The sequence below is a fragment of the Acipenser ruthenus genome, chromosome 21, assembly GCF_902713425.1.
Source record: "Acipenser ruthenus chromosome 21, fAciRut3.2 maternal haplotype, whole genome shotgun sequence".
In the NCBI taxonomy this organism is placed as follows: Eukaryota; Metazoa; Chordata; class Actinopteri; order Acipenseriformes; family Acipenseridae; genus Acipenser; species Acipenser ruthenus.
In genome coordinates this window covers 12,850,428-12,866,080 of record NC_081209.1, presented here as the reverse complement: position 1 = coordinate 12,866,080, position 15,653 = coordinate 12,850,428, and the positions used below count along the sequence as shown (strand labels likewise).

Here is a 15,653-nt window from a genome sequence, read left to right as displayed (position 1 = left end):
TTTATTTCTTAGCAGACGCCCTTATCCAAGGTGACTTACAGTTGTTACAAGATATCACATTATACATTATACAGATATCACATTATTTTTACATACAGTTACCCATTTATACAGTTGGGTTTTTACTGGAGCAATCTAGGTAAAGTACCTTGCTCAAGGGTACAACAGCATTGTCCCCCACTGGGGATTGAACCCACAACCCTCCGGTCAAGGGTCCAGAGCTCTAAACACTACTCCACACAAGTGCCGTGATTCAAAATTAGTGAAAATAAACAATAGCCAAAAACACAATCAATAATAAATCGTGCAGTGAAAATACAAAATCATATCGTGATTTAAATAAAATAAAAAAAAACAAGCACGCATGTATATAAACACAAAATAATAATAAAAAAATAATAAAGTGTAAATGCACACCTGCAACACAATGACAGACAATGAATCATAATGAACTGCCATAATAAAGTGTGCTCCTTAGGAGAGATTAGAAGGCTTCTACACCCGCGCTGTGAACAAATAGTGAGTGTTTCATCCTCTTTGGTTTGAGCAACTGGTTTTTGGGGACGAGGTGGCCGAGTGGTTAAGGCGATGGACTGCTAATCCATTGTGCTCTGCAAGCGTGGGTTCGAATCCCGTCCTCGTCGTAGCTTTTTTTATTATTATTATTACTGTTTCTCGTTCTCTTTTTTTTGGCAAAAGTGTTTATCCTGCGACTATAGGACAGTATTGGTCTGTGTTAGAGATGTTCCCCAACAGTAACACAAAAACAGCCTAAACTTTGCTGAAAAATAGTATAACCAAAGGCACCGCTGGGATTTTAAACCAGGATCTCCTGTTTACTAGACAGGCGCTTTAACCATCTAAGCCACGGCGCCCTGTCGCACGCAAAGAAATATGTGTCAGAGACCTGTGAAATGAAACCTATCAGGGACATTATTGCCTTTACTGTCATTCTCTACTGCAATGCAGGACTGTAAAATTAAGCGCGCGACATTTCTGAAATTAATCTGAAACACTTGAAAATGCGTATTACTTGTTATTAAAGAATTTCCGACCTCAGATATCGGAATCTGCATTGTATTTTATATGACCGATTGTACCCTCTTTGTCTAGATATATGACATTTGGTAGTTCACACGAGCAAAACATATGGTTAAATTGAGGTCACACCGAGACTTGAACTCGGATGGCTGGATTCAGAGTCCAGAGTGCTAACCTTTACAACATGGAACCTCTGCTGAGCACCCTGGAGATGAATGGCTGTAACATCCTTATAGTGTTCTTGTGTGTTGAGAAGAACAATCCAAAGGCAGTATGATGAGTATTCATAACCTGTATTCATTTAATTGTTAAACCTAAAACAAACAACTTTTTGCTTCCAGCTTGCAACTGCAACTTCCCGCTATATCCCAAAACCCGGACTGGAGTGACGTAACAATCAGCTACGTTACTTCACTCAAAACATGGACTAGACTCAAACAGCGCCACAGTATTATAACAACATTACATCTCTCCCTTGTTTTAACAAGATAATAGATGTACATATATATATATATATATATATATATATATATATATATATATATATATATATATATATATATATATATATATATATATATATATTTATAAGCCCTTTCTTTAAAGTCATTGAAACTGTAATTTGTGTGATTTCTGGAAAGTACATTAAATCAAATTTCTTTAATCAGATATCTTGGAGGTCTTCGAGTTTATCTTGAAGGGTAATATCTTTCATGTGATGGGATTTGTTGATCACGCTGGAGTACTGAATTCTCTCTGCCTCCTCCTAAATTGGTGCATGTTGTCTGGGGGACATCCCCTACCTCTTCCATGGCAGGTAAATCCTTGTTTGGGGTTTTGACCACTTTGAAGTGTGATGAATTTCTAGTGACACGGTGTCCGTGATTTTCAGCTGTAAGCATTGATCCTTTGATGTCGACCACCTGGTATGGTGTGCTATGGAATGGGGTGGATAGTTTACCTTTGTGCAGTTGGTGGTAAAGTACCGTGTCACCTATTTTGATGTCCAAAGGATGTGCATTGTTGTGACAATCTGCATTTGTCTTCATGTGTTGCTTCGCTTTTCGATCGGTGTCTCGAAGTGATGTGTCTTCAGTTTGATGGTGCAGGCTGGGAAGTGTAGTGTTGATTTTTCTGCAAAACATCAGTTCAGCTGGGGTCAGTTTCGTGGTGATATGCGGTGCAGCTCTATAGTTCCTGAGAAACTTGAAAAGATGTTGTTTCCATGGCTTGCCCTCGGAATGTGTGGCAGAAACTGTCTTTTTAAGTGTTCTCATAAAACGTTCCACCTCTGTATTTGCTCTTGGCCAGTAGGGTGTAATTCTTCTGTGTTTGAAACCAAGGTAGGCAGAAAAGTTTTTGAACTCTTGGCTATTGAAAGGAGGACCATTGTCAGTATTGACAACCTGCGGAATTCCAAAAGATGAGAAAATCTTGTCCAGTTTTGGAATGATTGTATTTGCTGACGTGGACTTAACAATTTCTACCTCTGGGTAGCGGGAGTATTCATCTAACACAACAAGCAGATAATCCCCAGAAGGAAAAGGTCCTGTGAAATCAATGGCCACTTGAAACCACGGTCCTTTTGGAAGTTCAGACATTTGAAGAGGTTCCATGTGTGTTTGTGGCACAGCAGCTTGGCATGGGATGCAGTTGTGGATTAGATTTTCTACACGTTTATCAATGCCTGGAAACCACACTTTGTCTCTTATTAGTTGTTTTGTCTTGACTGTGCCTAGATGGCCTTCATGAGCTAAAGCTAGTGCTCTAGACTGCAACGAGGTTGGTATAACGAGTCTGTTGCCTCTGAGTATGATGTCCGCATCTGCATTGGTGGTAAGCTCATTGCGCAGGGGATAGAAAGCTTTAAGTGTGGTAAAGTCAATATTTGTGAGTGTGTCAGGAGTTTTATTAATGTCATGCCAATTTCCTTTCTGAATTAAATCTGCTAGCCTTTGTAGCGTAGGGTCTTGCTTGGTCTCTTGTTTCACTTCTAGCATGGTCATCGCCTTGGGGACCGTGTGATCAGCAATGAAACTTATGTACTCTTCCGCAATCGTGCTAGCTTGCGTGTTGTGTGATGACATGTGTGATATGGGATGCCTTGACATGTAGTCAGCAGGGTTATCCTTTCCAGCTTGGTGGATCACTTTAAAGGTATAGGGTTGCAAACGGAGTCTCCATCTTTCTATTCTAGCGGGTGGTGTTGCTTTTAGGTTGTTGAAGATGTACTCCAGTGGTTTATGATCCGTGATCACAGTGAAATCAGATCCGTATAAGTACAGGTGAAAGTGTTCACATGCCCAGATGATTGCTAGTGCTTCCCGTTCTATTTGAGAGTATCGTTGTTCTACAGGAGTGAGAGCTCTACTAGCATATGCGATTATGTTTGTGATTCTGCTGTCTGGTGCTTGTTGGCTGAGAATGGCACCTAAACCAACCGGACTAGCATCTACAAGAATGGTTGTGTCTTTAGTTTGGTCAAAATATGCCATTGTCTTGTGGCTTGTCAACTGCCGTTTCAATTCACCTAAAGCAAAATCGTGTTTTGAATTCCAGCACCACAATTTGTCTTTCTTTGTAAGTTCACGAAGGGGTTGTGATGTTGTAGCAAAATCTGGAATAAAACGTGCACAGTAGGTTACCATGCCAAGTAAACTGCGTACTTCTGTGGTACTGGTTGGGGCTCTCATGTTCATTATAGCCTCAATTTTTTGGGGGTCTGCAGATATGCCTTCTTTTGAGAAAATGTATCCATAAAATTCTAGTTTAGATTTGTTATACTCACATTTGTTTTTGTTTAGGGTGAGGTGATTTTCTTGCAGTCTTTGGAACACAGCTTTGAGACTCTTGTCATGGTCTTCTGGAGTCTTCCCAAATACTATTATGTCATCACTGATGTTTCTGACATTTGGAATTCCTTGCAAGACCTGCTGGATGGTGTTTTGAAATAGCTCAGCAGCAGATGAAATCCCAAAGTTCAATCTCTTGTAGTGCCACAGACCAACATGAGTGGTGAACGTGGTAATGTATCTTGATTCTGGTGCTAGCTCAAGCTGGTGGTATCCAGCATTTAAATCAAGCTTAGAGAATACCACTGCTCCATTGAGGTCATGGATTAGGTCATCTACTGTGGGAGTCAAGTGGCGTTCTCGCAGAATGGCTGTGTTTGGTAATCTCATATCAATGCAAATACGAACTCTGTCTGGGTCTTTGGGTTTGGGAGCCACAACAATTGGCGATACCCAGGGTGTTGGACCACTTATTCTTTCTATAATGTCCTGACTTTCAAGCAGACTTTTTTACGTATGTGGAAAGGAATTCTTCGATGTGGCTGGACAACTGGTGGAATGTCAGGGTTGACATGCAGCTTGACTTGGAAATCTTTTAACTTTCCAATTCCTTCAAAGATATTTGCATGTTGTGTCAAGAGTGACTCTAAGAATGGTGGGTGGACCTTTGGAGTTGTATGTGACACTGAATTAATTATTTTTAAAAGTCCAAGTTCAGTGGCTGTCTGGCAGCTCAACAACGAGCCATAGTGCCCTTTGACAATGTAGAAAACAGTAGGGACAATTTTTGTGCTGTTGCTAACTGTAGTGCAGAATTTTCCCAACAGTGGTAGGGCTGTGCGAGATCCATATGTGCAAATTTTAATGTTTGCGCGCTGGAGTTGTACCTTGTCTTGTAGTTTGGTGTAGGCAGTTTCATCCATTATGTTCACGCTGGCACCGGAGTCCACAATGACATCAATAGCAGTGTTCTCAACAATAATCTTGGTAAGAGGTTGTTTTGGGTTAATGGTATACACAGTGTAAAGGCATTCATCATCTGAACTTGATCTTCTGTCAGTTTTGCTGGAAGAGTCATCACTTACATGCACTTCATGCACTTTGGACTTTATATGTTGCTTTCCAGGGTTCTTTGTGGTGGGCAAGTGTAGTTTTGAACGGCAGCATTTTTCAAAATGATTCAGTTTTCCACATGCTCTGCATGTTTTGCCTTTAGCAGGGCAAAAGGCCTGTCCTCCTCTGTGAGGGTAGCTGCCTCCACAGTTGTTGCATTTATTATTGTCAGGTGCCCTGTTGGTGTATGCTTCTCTGGTGAATTGACGTTTGTTGTGTTGAATGGAATTCACAGGCATTGCGTTTTGAAATTGCTGTTTTGTTTCTTCTATACTTTTTGCATGAAGTTCTGAGAATTCCATAGCCCTTCCTGTGTCCAGCAGTTCTTTCAGTGTCATGTCAGCATTTCGTAGCGCTCTCCTTCTTAAATGCGTGGATGTGCAGCTTAAAATAATTTGAGATTTGATTTCCCTTTCTATACTTGCAAACTCGCATGTTTCTGCCAGGTGTCTGAGTCTCGTATGATATGCATCAAGGGTTTCATCTGCCATCTGTTTCGCCTGACGAAAAACGTATGTTTCATATTCAGTGTTTTTTTTCAGCGAAAAGTACTCAGTCAGTTTCGTTACTGCAGTATCATAAGCATCCACTCCCCCGGTTTCTGGCAACGTCTCAAAAACATCAAACACATCAGGTCCAGTGTAATGTAAAAGCATAGCTTTCTTTTGTTTGTTGTCTTTAATGTTTAACGCAATAATGAAGTTCTGAAATCTTTGAATCCACTTAGTCCAGTGGAGCCCGAGTGAGCTAGGGTCACTGTGTATGTCAAATGAAGGAAACGGAGGAAGTCCAGCTGCAGCCGCCATTTCGTGGTCGTATATATTTATTTATTTATTTATTTATAACTCACGTGTTGCGTTGTTCAGATATCCTCGTCGCCAAATATAGAGTTCTTGTGTGTTGAGAAGAACAATCCAAAGGCAGTATGATGAGTATTCATAACCTGTATTCATTTAATTGTTAAACCTAAAACAAACAACTTTTTGCTTCCAGCTTGCAACTGCAACTTCCCGCTATATCCCAAAACCCGGACTGGAGTGACGTAACAATCAGCTACGTTACTTCACTCAAAACATGGACTGGACTCAAACAGTGCCACAGTATTATAACAACATTACAATCCTCAGCTCCCAGGTGTTAAATCCCCTACTGCTGACAACCCCTGGACCGCAAGGCTTTCTCCCCGTTCTGATTGCACACAGTCCTTCAACAAACACCAGTTTCTCCAGTTTGAATCCAAAATGCGACGTTTCATTTCTTGGTTCATACTGGCAGCAGGTCTCGAAAACTGCACTATCAGCACCCAATCGTGCACCACAAACACTGCTCACATTCAAATAAGACACATGTTCATTGACAATATATGTATTACACATGTAGATTTAGAAACTGTTTTAATAACATCGGCATTGCTCATTTAAAATAAGAAACATTTGCTTAACAATTAAACACGTTGCATCTTTACAAGTGAAAATACACTTCAAATACAAATTCCTCCATTTGACCCTCATAAGGACACGAACGGACCCCAGCAATAAACGACATATAACTAACACGTGGAGAAAATGAATGAATAAAAATGTGTATAGGAACACTTTATTTTGCTTTTCCTTTACCTCTAGCCATCGTTTGGCATAATGTGTTGTTTATGCAAGATGGATAAGACGCCCAATGCGCACAGCTGTCTCCTAGCAAGTGAAGGCACCACTGTATTCTGGACGCTGTAGTTTATTCTAGGAACAAGACACCTGGGCGTGTTAGATATCACGGGAAATCGTGGAGCCTCCTCTTTCGTTTGGTATGTGGACTGCGTGCCTAGCTCTTTCCGTTTTTGAGTTACAGGTACTTGAACGCACCTACCGATTTGCTGCGCGTCACAGCACTGGACCACTGAATGTGAGGGTGCGTAGGATAATCCCGTGACTCTTTTTAGTCGGTACTTATTGTGTTAACTGTGTGATTGTGTAGAGGGGGGTCGTTAGACTACAGCTGTCCTCTCGCTTGTAACGAGCAATTGTAAACTCCTTTTCTGCAGTCTGAGAAGAAGATAATGCCAAAAGGGGTTGTGAATCAATGTGCAAAGTCTCTATAATAATAATATAAAGGATGCGCTTTTAATTGAATGCAGTCGGGCCACAGCCAAGAATTAGACATATCTACATCTGATTAATGAAGAGTAAGAGAGTGGTTTTAATCGGAATAATAATAGGCATAAAAGAACTTCCCTGACCGGGATTCGAACCCGGGCCGTGGCGGTGAGAGCGCCGAATCCTAACCACTAGACCACCAGGGACGTTGCTGAAGGAGTTTGTACGGCTGGCCAGGAATTTCTTTGCTATCAACGCTGTCGCATCAAAAATGGAACAGCCCCCAGGCCCTGCGCAATTGTTACAGGTGTCACTAGGACAGGTTCGTAATACCGGGGTAGCAACACCGTGGAAATGCAGACAAGGAAGCCAGACAATAAATCATGAAAGGGATTCATTTAAATTATTAAAACAATCAGATTAAAATATACTAAAATGGCCAAGCACATATATAAAACATAAAAACGAAATATTGGTCGCAATAACAAGAATAGTTGGATCAATAGCAGCAGTATTCACAATGATTATCACAATTCAAATATAGATTTAGCTACAGCAATAGCAACAACAATGGGCAAATAGCTATAGCCATAACAGGAGTAGCTATCACAACTTAAATATAGGTTCGGCTACAGAAATAACCTGCTATATATCAATATCAGTAACGTTGGAAATGGTTACAGCAACAAACGTAATGTAATTGTCTAACAGCAGCAATCAATAAGAAAAGTTTACAACAATAGAAAGTCCCAAAGCCGTCTTCTCTGTGTTCCACGGTGGCATTAGCTGAGACTCGAATAGGCTACAACAGCTCTGGTTAGTGAGTGCCGTCACTGGAGACGTTTCTCTAAGAAAGTAAAACAAAATAAAAGAACTTCGGCTAAGCAATCCAAATTGTTGAAAGCAGGGCGATGCAGCAAGCACACACACAGCAGCAAAAGATTGCACACTTCACTTAGCGAGGGGGGAGGTATATTCGCCTCTTCCCCTCTAAATGCTCAATCCGCCTTAAACAGTGAACTCAACGCCTTCCCTCTCAGTTGCTTCCGGAGTTGGGTCTCTCAGCGGCAGCGACCTGCTGTACAAGTCCCTTGGTCAGATCCCTCAGGTAATTTCTCGCCTCTGTGTCCGTGTCTCCACAGCTGTGCGTTCCCGTGTCTCTTTGCCTGGAGCTCGCTCTGCTCTCTCAATCTGTCCGTCTCTTAAAACCATTTATTTACTTAAAAATAATAAGACCCACGTGAGGAATGCCCTTTAAAAGCAACATATTAATTGTCAATTAGATGGAGAGGCAGTCTAGGCAAGTTATTATTATTTATTTCTTAGCAGACGCCCTTATCCAGGGCGACTTACAATTGTTACAAGATATCACATTATACATTATACAGATATCACATTATTTTTACATACAGTTACCCATTTATACAGTTGGGTTTTTACTGGAGCAATCTAGGTAAAGTACCTTGCTCAAGGGTACAACAGCATTGTCCCCCACTGGGGATTAAACCCACAACCCTCCGGTCAAGGGTCCAGAGCTCTAACCACTACTCCACACAAGTGCCGTGATTCAAAATTAGTGAAAATAAACAATAGCCAAACACACAATCAATAATAAATCGTGCAGTGAAAATACAAAATCATATCGTGATTTAAATAAAAAAAAACAAGCACGCATGTATATAAACACAAAATAAAAAAAGAAAATAATAAAGTGTAAATGCACACCTGCAACACAATGACAGACAATGAATCATAATGAACTGCCATAATAAAGTGTGCTCCTTAGGAGAGATTAGACGGCTTCTACACCCGCGCGGTGAACAAATAGTGAGTGTTTCATCCTCTTTGGTTTGAGCAACTGGTTTTTGGGGATGAGGTGGCCGAGTGGTTAAGGCGATGGACTGCTAATCCATTGTGCTCTGCACGCGTGGGTTCGAATCCCATCCTCGTCGTAGCTTTTTTTATTATTATTATTACTGTTTCTCGTTCTCTTTTTTTGGCAAAAGTGTTTATCCTGCGACTATAGGACAGTATTGGTCTGTGTTAGAGATGTTCCCCAACAGTAACACAAAAACAGCCTAAACTTTGCTGAAAAATAGTATAACCAAAGGCACCGCTGGGATTTGAACCCAGGATCTCCTGTTTACTAGACAGGCGCTTTAACCATCTAAGCCACGGCGCCCTACCACACGCACAGAAATATGTGTCAGAGACCTGTGAAATGAAACCTATCAGGGACATTATTGCCTTTACTGTCATCCTCTACTGCAATGCAGGACTGTAAAATTAAGCGCGCGACATTTCTGAAATTAATCTGAAACACTTGAAAATGCGTATTACTTGTTATTATACAATTTCCGACCTCAGATATCGGAATCTGCATTGTATTTTATATGACCGATTGTACCCTCTTTGTCTAGATATATGACATTTGGTAGTTCACATGATCAAAACATATGGTTAAATTGAGGTCACACCGAGACTTGAACTCGGATGGCTGGATTCAGAGTCCAGAGTGCTAACCTTTACAACATGGAACCTCTGCTGAGCACCCTGGAGATGAATGGCTGTAACATCCTCAGCTCCCAGGTGTTAAATCCCCTACTGCTGACAACCCCTGGACCGCAAGGCTTTCTCCCCGTTCTGATTGCACACAGTCCTTCAACAAACATCAGTTTCTCCAGTTTGAATCCAAAATGCGACGTTTCATTTCTTGGTTCATACTGGCAGCAGGTCTCGAAAACTGCACTATCAGCACCCAATCGTGCACCACAAACACTGCTCACATTCAAATAAGACACATGTTCATTGACAATATATGTATTACACATGTAGATTTAGAAACTGTTTTAATAACATCGGCATTGCTCATTTAAAATAAGAAACATTTGCTTAACAATTAAACACGTTGCATCTTTACAAGTGAAAATACACTTTCAAATACAAATTCCTCCATTTGACCCTCATAAGGACACGACCGGACCCCAGCAATAAAACGACATATAACTAACACGTGGAGTAAATGAATGAATAAAAATGTCTATAGGAACACTTTATTTTGCTTTTCCTTTACCTCTAGCCATCGTTTGGCATAATGTGTTGTTTATGCAAGATGGATAAGACTCCCAATGCGCACAGCTGTCTCCTAGCAAGTGAAGGCACCACTGTATTCTGGACGCTGTAGTTTATTCTAGGAACAAGACACCTGGGCGTGTTAGATATCACTTGAAATCGTGGAGCCTCCTCTTTCGTTTGGTATGTGGACTGCGTGCCTAGCTCTTTCCGTTTTTGAGTTACAGGTACTTGAACGCACCTACCGATTTGCTGCGCGTCACAGCACTGGAGCACTGAATGAGAGGGTGCGTAGGATAATCCCGTGACTCTTTTTAGTCGGTACTTATTGTGTTAACTGTGTGATTGTGTAGAGGGGGGTCGTTAGACTACAGCTGTCCTCTCGCTTGTAACGAGCAATTGTAAACTCCTTTTCTGCAGTCTGAGAAGAAGATAATGCCAAAAGGGGTTGTGAATCAATATGCAAAGTCTCTATAATAATAATATAAAGGATGCGCTTTTAATTGAATGCAGTCGGGCCACAGCCAAGAATTAGGCATATCTACATCTGATTAATGAAGAGTAAGAGAGTGGTTTTAATCGGAATAATAATAGGCATCAAAGAACTTCCCTGACCGGGAATCGAACCCGGGCCACGGCGGTGAGAGCGCCGAATCCTAACCACTAGACCACCAGGGACGTTGCTGAAGGAGTTTGTACGGCTGGCCAGGAATTTCTTTGCTATCAACGCTGTCGCATCAAAAACGGAACAGCCCCCAGGCCCTGCGCAATTGTTACAGGTGTCACTAGGACAGGTTCGTAATACCGGGGTAGCAACACCGTGGAAATGCAGACAAGGAAGCCAGACAATAAATCATGAAAGGGATTCATTTAAATTATTAAAACAATCAGATTAAAATATACTAAAATGGCCAAGCACACCCATACGGAAGAAAAATATATGTTTAATATATTATTTAAAATATATTGAATGACAAAATAATATATTCAAATGTTAAGTGGATAATATATGTAAAAAAATATTAAATACATTTTTAATATATAGAAATTGGCCGGATTTCATATATGTAACAATACAATAACAATATATGAAAAATATGTAGTTTAATTATAGTTTTCATACTTTTATAATATATTAATCACATATGAAACATACATTTAAAATGTATGTATTATATAGTATGAATACATGGTATATTGCATGTTTTCATACTTTTACAATATATTTATAATATATTAACCACATATGAACCATACATTTAAAATGTATTTATTATATAGTATGAATACATGGTATCATGTCAAAATTATATGTTTAATACATGTTATTATATATATATATATATATATATATATATATATATATATATATATATATATATATATATATATATATATACACACATTAATAACATATATAGAAATATATATTTCAATAAATGTATGATATCATAATCAAAATGTTGTGTTGGTAATGTATTTACTCATATATGGAAAAATGTGAATTTACATATGTAAACGTGTGATGCAGGAAAAGAGTAATACAAATTGATCACTTCACATGCAATAACAGTTTGCAAAGTTTTGTGGACTGCTACAGTAGTACGATAAATAAAATGCACCCATTTTATAAATTTATAAAACTTTATTGAACAGTTATCAGTTTGAGCCCTCATCTGAGCGACTGCAAAATCTTGTTTACAATCTTGTTATAAACAGAGTTGGAGTTTCACTGAATTACTTAAAAAAAAAACATTACTTTCATCCCCTAATATTTCTCAGATATACACATGTACATTATCACTATAGATACAATAACACTACTGTAAATTAACACTATTTCTTACGGCAAGCCGAATCATCATTTAGAGATACCTTCAAATATTTGAAGGTATCTCTAACTGGCAGTTTGGCCCTGTAGCTCGCCAAACAGACATATTGAAATATTTGAAGATATCTTAAAATAATTGAAAACCGTAGGAAACCATGGTAAAAGTAAGGTAAATCAATGGTAAAAGTGCAAAAACATTACATAAAGTCAACAGGGAAAACTTCAATAAGGGATGTTTCATTTGTTTTCGAAATTAAACATCTAAATAAAATACAGGGGAAACCTAAAACAGAACTAGAACTACCACACAGTTTATGACTTCTAAGCCCAGTACCAGTATCAGTTAGTATCATTAAAGCCTTGTGTATTTTTGTGTGCGTTTTTCTTTATTCCATACCTAAGTTCAGCTATTTTCCCATTAATTACAGAACCAATCTGTGATTTGGTGGCAAGTGGAAATTTCATCAGAGTTGCAGCTGAAAAGGAAAAGAAAGTTTTTAAAAATTACATACTTGAGATATAACATTCAAAAGCACTATATGAATCACCATTTATTGCAAGTTAAAAAAAAAAAAATTGTACACTCTTACTACTGACCAGCTCAGTTTGTTTCGATGTTTGAATGCTAAGAAACCCATTTTTATTGAGAACTAAATGCAATTCTTTAGTGTTTACCTATCCATATTCAATTGTCAACCAGTACAGTAGTGAGTGCAGGACAAAGCCTGTTCATAGCACCATACATTTATTTACAGACGGTCGTGGATTCAATCTCAGGTGGGGGACCCTTCTGTTGTACCTTTGAACAAGGTGCTATACCTAGATTGCTACAGTAATTATAGTATATATATATATATATATATATATATATATATATATATATATATATATATATATATATATATACATATACATATATATATATATATATATATATATATATATATATATATATATATGGGTAATTGCATGTAAAAATAATGTGATATAATTGTAACAATTGTAAGTTGCCCTGGATAAGGATGTCTGCTAAGAAATACATACATAATAACAAACATATTGAATTGAAAACTATTTTTAAGTGAAAATAGGCTCTATGGAAGAAAAATTATGGACATCTACAAAAAGAAGGTTTAAAAGCATTTAATTAATAACTCTTAAAAACACTCACCGTATATGGCATTCACTTTATTGGGATCCAATGCCTCTCTTCTTTCCCCATGTTTCTGTCGTTTGCCACTTCCACCACGTAAATTACTTTTTACTAAAGTTTCAATGTCAAACACAGAGAGCATAGCATTTCTCACAAATGAAGTGTAGGAAGTAGCCTTATTTGTTATTGTCCAAGCCAGCTGGTCTATATACACTCCACTTCCTGGATGAATTTCCACCTGTTTAAAGAAGAAATAAGTTTTATTTTTATAACAAATAAACCAAGAAAAAAACATAAATATGTGGCATTTTCTCAAAACCAGGATTCGGGTAATCCTCTAGCTTGTTCTTGATTCTAGGAAATTGTGTCCTTGCAAATATCATGACTTTATAAGCCTTGATTTAAAATTAATGCTATCTATGGCTCCTTTAAAAGTCTGTGCTTGTCAATAAGGTAAAATACACCACTGAGAATTGACCTTGAAGAGTCTGGTTTTGGGTGAGCATGTATGACCTCTATAGCATCAAGAACACAGTTACAATAAAGCCGCTTTCACACTGTCACTGACACGGTGTCAAGCGGGTCGGCCGAGAGGTTTCAGACTGCAGTTTATCGACCCGGGTCAGGAGAGGCAACAACGCAATGTGCAGACTAAAAAAAAAAAACGTCATTTCGCCTCGCTCGACCCGGACCTCCTGAAGTGGGTCGCCTCCTACCCGGGTAAGTGCTTTCACAGTAGCAAAAAAATTACCCGGGTCACCGATAAGCGTGTCATGACCCGGGTCGGAGTGCCAGTGTCAAAAGGGCTTAAGCCTATGATGCAGTCCTCACAAACGCAATAATGATCTACTTGTCTGTTGTGGATGACATGTACAAGCCAAAACAAAAAGTCATTAATTGTTAAAGAACTGCAGAAGTGTCATGGTAAAGTATAATAAAACTAATTAAATTACTGCTCTACAAATTCATATTAAGTTTTCAATTAAATTGGGTTAAATTTGCAAGCTATAAAAATGATAATGATTCACTGACATATATAAAAGACTGGTTACCACTGCCTGTAATACAACACACTGTTACCTTGTCAAGTTGTCTTCCATTTCCTTGTGATTGAGGAATTGAGGATATGGACACAGTTGATCCTGCAGACGACGCAGCATACCGTGGACTTCCACAAAGACAATTTGCCTCACTGTCAATAGAGTGGTCAGTAGGACCAGAGTTGTCCCTCTTTCCTAGCTCCTCAATTTTGTCCAATATCACAGGGATAGCTGCAATTATACAATATTCGGCTTTATGAAAACCTTTGCAATTCTCTGTTCTACTTCGTCTTTTCTTTTTCAAAATTTGGAAATCGGCAAGCTTTTTTTATACCCCCCCCAATTAGAAATCACCAATTGTATGGACTAATCAAGTAAAGGCAAGTTCACAACGCAGTTGATGTTGATACCAATACCATTGTCTTAACCCATAGGGGGAGCGCCTTAATCAATCATCAATTAATTAATTAATTAATTAATTTAATTAATTAATTAATCTAATAATTTGCCAGTTTTACGTATGGTTCCAGAATAAACAGGAGTTTGTTTTTTTCCACAAATATGTGCATTTCTTAACTTATTTATTAGTCTTTATTAATATAATGCTCCTGACGCTATACTATATTTATTCTGCTTGAAACAATAATGCTTACCTTCAACTACCATTTCCTTGAGCTTCTTATTCTCCTGTTCTAGTTCTTGAATTTTAGTTTTAAGTTGTTGTACCTCTCCATCCTCTTTATTAGTTTGTGGTTTCTTAGTCAGCTGATTCAGAATTTCAGTAGACCTTTGTTGCTTTGCAGATGCTTTAGTCTTCGAGTTCTAAATAAACAAACCAAAAACATTTTTTTTACTGCTGTCTAAAATAACTGCGGAACTCAATAATACTGTACCATCAACAGCGTCCACTTGTAGCCTTCTGTGACAGATACTGCTTCCTACCTAGGGCCTAATTGCAAATTAAAACCCAGTATTAATGGCAGATTCCCTCAGGCGTAGAAGACTGTAACCTTGTGACAAACAAAAAAAGATACCATCAGCACCAGATTTGTAACTTATGATTAGTGGGTCAAAGTTTTGATTTGGTCCTTGCATCACACCTTAAAATAAATGTAGTATGTTGTTCAGTCTTAAAATTTAACAGAAATGTTAAATAGCAATGTTTACCTGGCACACTTGAGTGTCTTTGGTGTCACTGCTGGATTCATCAGCATATCTGCTATTTTGAAATTTCTTTCTTTTCAAAGCTGGAGTCTCTTCTGCTCTTGTCATTGCATCACGCATTTGAACAAGTTCCAACTGTCTTTCTTAAAAATGAAACAGAAAGGATCATAATTAATCAATACTCAACAAGTTGTTTTCTTGTATTTCAAAAGTATTACATGTTAAAGTAACTAGGAAGATATTGGTTGTTTAAAATTTAAAAAATAATAATAACTTTACTACATTTATAATTATGTAGTGTGCTTATTTTTTTCTAATTACTTCCAAATGAGTAATTTATACAGAGAATCTAACAGCAGT

At 38.3% G+C, this 15,653-nt stretch overlaps 6 non-coding genes across 6 annotated transcripts; 2 read left to right on the top strand and 4 right to left on the bottom strand.

Annotated features, from left to right (window-relative positions):
* The first annotated feature begins 562 nt into the window (after window positions 1-562).
* On the top strand, window positions 563-644 carry trnas-gcu (transfer RNA serine (anticodon GCU)). The gene has a single exon. It is a non-coding gene; the product is annotated as a tRNA-Ser (tRNA).
* Window positions 645-801: 157 nt separating this feature from the next.
* On the bottom strand, window positions 802-875 carry trnat-agu (transfer RNA threonine (anticodon AGU)). The gene has a single exon. It is a non-coding gene; the product is annotated as a tRNA-Thr (tRNA).
* A 6,292-nt stretch (window positions 876-7,167) lies between these two features.
* Window positions 7,168-7,239, bottom strand: trnae-cuc (transfer RNA glutamic acid (anticodon CUC)). The gene has a single exon. It is a non-coding gene; the product is annotated as a tRNA-Glu (tRNA).
* Window positions 7,240-8,903: 1,664 nt separating this feature from the next.
* trnas-gcu (transfer RNA serine (anticodon GCU)) lies at window positions 8,904-8,985 on the top strand. The gene has a single exon. It is a non-coding gene; the product is annotated as a tRNA-Ser (tRNA).
* Window positions 8,986-9,141: 156 nt separating this feature from the next.
* Window positions 9,142-9,215, bottom strand: trnat-agu (transfer RNA threonine (anticodon AGU)). Its single transcript has one exon. It is a non-coding gene; the product is annotated as a tRNA-Thr (tRNA).
* Window positions 9,216-10,711: 1,496 nt separating this feature from the next.
* On the bottom strand, window positions 10,712-10,783 carry trnae-cuc (transfer RNA glutamic acid (anticodon CUC)). The gene has a single exon. It is a non-coding gene; the product is annotated as a tRNA-Glu (tRNA).
* Window positions 10,784-15,653: the final 4,870 nt, after the last annotated feature.